Genomic DNA, 6,590 nt, shown 5'->3' with positions numbered 1-6,590 from the left:
ATGGCTTGATGTCCCGATCTCTAAGTCAAGGTGGTTTTCTATAGTCATTCTTCCTATTGTTCATTCATTAACTTGTTCATTCAACAAAATTTCATTGAGTGCCTAACACGTGTCTAGTTCTGTAATATGCAGGTAAATAATAGTTGATCATTGTCCTTGAAGACTTGGCAGTCTAGTGGGAACGAGGGATGTGTAAACAGGCATCTGAATGTCATGTGCAAAGTGGTATTATACAGGTAAGTAGGAGTATTGTGGGATCTCAGATGAGAGAGCAATGGGGAATGTGGAGGCATTGGGAGGCAGGAACAGAAAGTATTTAATATCATAATGGCTTTTATTCTAACATATTTTGATTTTGAGGGACTTCCCAATGGTTTTGATTCATTTCCATCATCATTATAGTATGTATGAGGCAACATGAGCTACTAGAAAAAGATGCAAAACCCACTTCTGTCACCTACTACTTTGTGTCTTTGACAAATGACTTAACACTTCTGTGCCTGGTGCATTAGAGTTTGATTGGGATTGTATACGGCTGACCCATGTCCAAACTCCTCTTTCTATTTATGAGAATGTTCTCATTGCCTAAGTCTTGGTGTTGGTAAATTTGTGCTACAAAAATAAGCAGATAATGATACTTGCTCTTGTCCCACTCCTGGCAGCTGTGCTCAGCCAACTGGTGCTCCCAGTGGAGCTTAAATCTCAAGCAAATGTTACAAAGCCGTGGTGCTCAGGATTGAATGTAGTGATTCCTCTCAGCAGTAATATCTGGAGATCATGCTCAAGACAGCATCCAGCAAGGCTGTTCTTTATAGTTCCTACCACCCGGCCTCCAATGGCACCTGCTTATCTTCAGAACCTGGTTCTCTAGCCTTCTTCATGTACTTCCAATAAGTTCCTTTCCTGAATAAATTAGCCAGGGTTCATTTCTGTTGCTTGCTTCCAAGAACACTTGATAAGACACTCAGTTAATGCCACAGTTAAGGCTTTGTTGATTCATGGTTTTGTTGGTGAATTAAAATGAGAAAGTGAGTAAAGTTCATAATGCAAAGTACCTGGCACACTGTGGATTAGTTATCAGGGTTGGATTTTAAGGTATTTGGCTGGAGAGCCAGGATATCCTGACAATCATATCTCCAAGGCTTCTCAATAGATACTGGATACGGGGGATCAAAATACTACTTTAATAGTAGCTGTACCTAATAATGCAGAGCTTTGATGAAGCTGGTTTAGAGCATATGACTTTGGCTTTGAGTAGTAAAAGAGTGTGCCACATTTTTGAAGCCCAAACTCAAATTTGGAAACGTTCCAATATCCTGGTTGACTATAGGATATAAAGATATAACCATCTTTCTCAGACAGGCAAGAGACAGCCCCATGCACTTACATGTGGCAATTATAGCACGGTGAAGACATCCACTAGGAAACACAAGTGTGTAAATCTCTCTCTCTCTCTCTGCATTCCATTATTGCACCTCAGGCAAAGGGAATTGAATTGCTCACTACTCACTCACACCCCATTGTTTCTAGCATAATACCATTTTCAGCCTTAATGAGAACTCTCCCCTGTTTCATTTTAATATAAATCTCACCCTTGTTCTCAAATATCACTTCCATTCCCTTCCACTCATAGGCATGCTTTAAGATGCTTGATGTGTGTCATTTATGTATCCTAGTAGACTATGTAGCTATGGTTGGGTGCGTGTTTAAGAGTACATTATACTGCTGACCTAAAAATCTCTTAGGTTTCTGGGGAGCCTGGGTGGCTCAGCCGGTTAAGCATCTCTTGATTTCAGCTCAGGTCCTGATCTCATGGTTCCCGAGTTCAAGCTCTGCATTGGGATCTGTGCTGACAGTGTGGAGCCAGCTTGGGATCATCTCTCTCTCTCTTCCTCTCTCTGTGCCCCTCTTCTACTCATGCTCTTCCCACCCTTTTCTCTCTCAAAATAAATAAATAATTTTTTTTAAAAATCTCTTAGGTTTCTTACTGTGTTAACAACCCTATTTTAAACATTGATTAGCTCATTTGTACTTCTGGTACTTCTCTCTCTCTCTTTCTCTCTCTCTCTAATGTTTATTTATTTTTGAGAGATACAGAGACAGAGACAGAGTGCAAGGGGCAGAGAGAGAGGGAGACACAAAATCTGAAGCAGGCTCCAGGCTCTGTGCATAGCACAGAGCCTGATGCAGGGCTCAAACTCATGAGCTGTGAGATCGTGACCTGAGCTGAAGTTGGACACTTAACTGACCAAGCACCCAGGTGTCCCGGTAGTTCTTTTTAAACTACCACATGATATCCCACAGTACACATCTACCACATTCTTGTTGATCCATATTGCCAAAGTAAATGACAACTAAGCTGCCTCCTACACCAACTACCTTGAACATCATGAAGACAAACATTGTCGTATCTGTCCCTACGTGGACCTATGGGAGATGTCTCTGATATACACCTCAAGAGGGTGATTGTTGGGCTATCAGGGATAAACATATTTTGTTTCTCTAACATTTCTTTCTAGAATAGCTATAATCATTTACACTTCCTCTAATAGGGAATGAGAGCTCCTATCTATATACATCTTGAACATCTGGCATCATCCACATTCTAATTTTTGTCTTACAAATGGGAAGAAAGTGGTGTGTTATAGATATCTAAATATGTATTTTTCTGATTACTAATGAGTTTGAACATCTGTTCATGTACATGTTAGCTATTTCCCCCTTGTAAAGTATCTCTTCATATATTTTGTTCATTTTTCTATCTGCTTTTCTATTATATACATGGAACCATTTATGACCTACCTATTCTGTTCTGTTAGTTTGTCTCTTCCTGAATAAGTACCATACTGCTTTTATTTCTATGACTTTGCACTGTGCCTTAATGGGTAAATCTCCCAACTTGGGTCTTTATTTTCGAAACTAACTTTGTAGGAACTCTTGAATGAGTTTGTTATGGGTGCCTGGGTGGCTCAGTCGGTTAAGTGTCTGACTTCAGCTCAGGTCATGATCTCGCGGTCCATGAGTTCGAGCCCTGCGTCGGGCTCTGTGCTGACCACTCAAAGCCTGGAGCCTGTTCCTGGAGCCTGTTTTGGATTCTGTGTCTCCCTCTCTCTCTGACCCTCCCCCATTCATGCTCTGTCTCTCTCTGTCTCAAAAATAAACGTTAAAAAAATTAAAAAAAAATATAATGAGTTTGTTAAATTCTTTTTTTTAATGTTTATTTTTTTATTTGGGGGGGAGGGGCAGAGAGAGAGGGAAGGAGAGAATCCCAAGCAGGCTCTGCACTGTCAGCTTAGAGTCTGATGTGAGGCTTGAACCCACGAACCGCAAGATCATGACCTGAGCCAAAGTGGGATGCTTAACTGACTGAATCACCCAGGCACCCCAAATTTGTTGAATTCTTAAAAAGTATGGTGGAAATTTATTGTGAGTAAAGAGATAATAATATCTTAAAAGTAATTATTGAAAAAGTTAGAGTTCTCTATTTTTCTACAAATCTGTATATTTCATACAGGCTATAATATATTTTTTTTTTTTTTTTGCAAATAGAGGTCTATAATTTTGAATCAAATTTTAGATATTTGTTTTGCCTAGTTATTTCATGCTTTCACACTATATTTATTTTTAAAGTTTATTTATTTGAGAGAGAGTGAGAGAGCAGGGGAGGGACAGAGAGAGAGAATCCCAAGCAAGCTCCATGCTGTCAGTGCAGAACCCATTACAGGGCTCAGTCCCATCAACCATGAGATCATGACCTGAGCCAAAATCAAGGCCAGAGGTCCAAGTGACGGAGCCAAACAGGCACTTCTTTCACACTCTATTTTTTATTTATGTTTTCTTCTTATATAGCTTGGTCTTACAAGAGATTTATGCATTTTATTAATTCCTTCACAGAACGATTTGTTAAAAACTTTACAATTTTCCCTCTAAGCACTGCTCTGGCTTTGTCACACACAGTGTGGCATGTACTACTTTGTCATTTGAGTCTAAATATTTCATTATTTCTCTAATGATTTCTTCTATAACTCCAAGCTCCACAGTACTGTGATTTTTTGTTTTGTTTAGCTTTTAGTTTTCAAAATTGTGGGATTTTATTAGCTAGATTTTTGCTATTAAGTTCAGATTTTATTGAATTGTAGTTGCATAATGTTAATTCTTTGGACATTATTGATATGTCCCTTGTGGTTTTGCTTATGATTTATTCTTTGCAATTGTTCCATTTGTGCACAAAAACAACTACAAGGGGATAGGGGAGGGGCAGAGAGAGATGAAGAGAGAAAATCCCAAGCAGGCTCCACACTGTCAACACAGAGCTTGACATGGGGATCCATATGATGAACCGTGAGATTATGACCTGAACCTAAATCAAGAGTCAGATGCTTAACCAACTGAGCCACCCAGGCACCCCTATAATTATTGATTTATCTCTTTCTCCTAGTAGTTATGATTTATGTGTTTAAGAATATGTTAATGATTTTATGTGTTCTTATCTTTTTTCAATTAAAAATTTTTTTTAATGTTTATTTATTTTTGAGAGAGAGAGAGCCAGAGCTCGAGAGGTGAAGGGCCAGAGAGAGAGGGAGACACAGAATCTGAAGCAGGCTCCAGGCTCTGAGCTGTCAGAACAGAGCCCGATTCGGGGCTTGAACTCATGAACCATGAGATCATGACCTGAGCCAAAGTTGGACACTTCACCAACTGAGTCACCCAGGTGCCCCAATGTGTTCTTATCTTTTTAACCATTTTCAATAACTCTTGGTTTTTCTTCATTTTTTAGTCCTTGAATTTTACTTTATCTGACACAAAATTCCAACTCATATTTTTGTGATATCTTTTTCCATCTATTTATTCCAATGATCTGTGATCTTGTTTTAAGTACAGATTATAACTGCTGGTTCTTTATTTTTTTTCTGACCTGAAACTCTTTGTGGGTTTTTTTTTTCTATTTCAAAGTTTTATTTAAATTCTAGTTAGCTAGGATATGTGGTAAAATTGGTTTCAGGTGTAGAATTTAGTGATTTATCACTTATATGTAACACCCAATGCTCATCACAACAAGTGTTTTCCTTAATACCCATCACCCATTTAGCCCATCCTCTGCCCACCACCCTCCCTCACTCCCTCCATCTGTTTGTTCCCTATAGTCAAGAGTCTCTTATGGTTTGCTTCCCTCTCTTTTTTTCCCCCTTCCCCTATTTTCATCTGTTTTGTTTCTTAAATTCCACATATGAGTGAAATCATATGAGATTTGTCTTCCTCTGACTTATTTTGCTTAGTATAATACACTCTAGCTCCATCCACATCATTGCAAATAGCAAAATTTCGTCCTTTTTGATGGGTGAGTAATATTCCATGGATGGATGAAAGACCTAAATGTGAAACAGGAAATAATCAAAATCTAGAGGAAAACACAGGCAGCAATCTCTTAAATTTTGGCTGTTGCACGTTCTTACTAGTCATATCTCAAGAGGCAAGGGAAACAAAAGCAAAAATGAACTATCAGGACTTCATCAAGTGCAGCAAAGGAAACAATAAACAAAACTAAAAGACAACCCATGGAATAAGAGAAGATAGTTGTAAATGACATATCTGATAAAAAGAGTTAGTATCCAAAATCTGTAAAGAACATATCAAACTCAATACTCCAAAAAACAAATCCAGTTAAGAAATGGGCAGAAGAGGGGTGCCTGGGTGGCTCAGTCGGTTAAACTCTGACTTTGGCTCAGGTCATGATCTTGCAGTTTGTGAGGTCAAGCCCCACATCAGGCTCTGTGCTGACAGCTCAGAGCCTGGAGCCTGCTTCAGATCCTGTCTCTCTCTCTCTCTCTCTCTCTCTCTCTCTCTGCCCCTCCCCCTATTATGCTTTGTTTCTCTCTCTTTCTCTCTCTCTCTCTCAAAAATTAAAAAAAATAATAAAAAGATTAAAACAAATTTTAAGAAATGGGCAGAAGGCATGAACAGACATTTTTCCAAAGAAGATATCCAGATGGCTAACAGACACATGAAAAGATGCTCAATATCAATCATCGCCATGGAAATACAAATCAAAACCATGATGAGATACCACCTCATAGCTGTCAGAATGTTTAGAATTAACAACACTAAAGACAACAGATACTAGCAAGGATGCAAAGAAAGGGGAATTCCTTTATGCTCTTGGTGGGAACGCACACTGATGCAGTCACTCTGGAGAACAACTCAAAAAGTTAAAAATAGAACTACCCCATGACCCAGCAATTGTACCACCAGGTATTTACCTAAAGGATACAAAAATGCTGATTTGAAGGGGCACATGCACCCTAATGTTTATAGCATCATAATCAACAATAGCCAAGCTATGGAGAGAGCCCAAATATCTATTGACTGATGAATGGATAAAGAAGATGTGAAATTATATATTACTCAGCCATCGAAAAGTAACCCTCTGTGTTTTAACTATTTTATATTTATTTGAGAGAGAGAGAGAGAGAGAGAGAGAGAAAGAGCACATGTGTAGGACGGCCGAGAGAAGGACAGACAGAATCCCAAGCAGGCTCCACACCATCAGTGCAGAGCCCGATGTGGGGCTCAAACTCACAAACCACGAGATC

This window comes from Panthera leo, chromosome B4 (genome assembly GCF_018350215.1).
Source record: "Panthera leo isolate Ple1 chromosome B4, P.leo_Ple1_pat1.1, whole genome shotgun sequence".
Lineage (NCBI taxonomy): Eukaryota > Metazoa > Chordata > Mammalia > Carnivora > Felidae > Panthera > Panthera leo.
Note: the sequence above shows the minus strand (reverse complement) of the source record.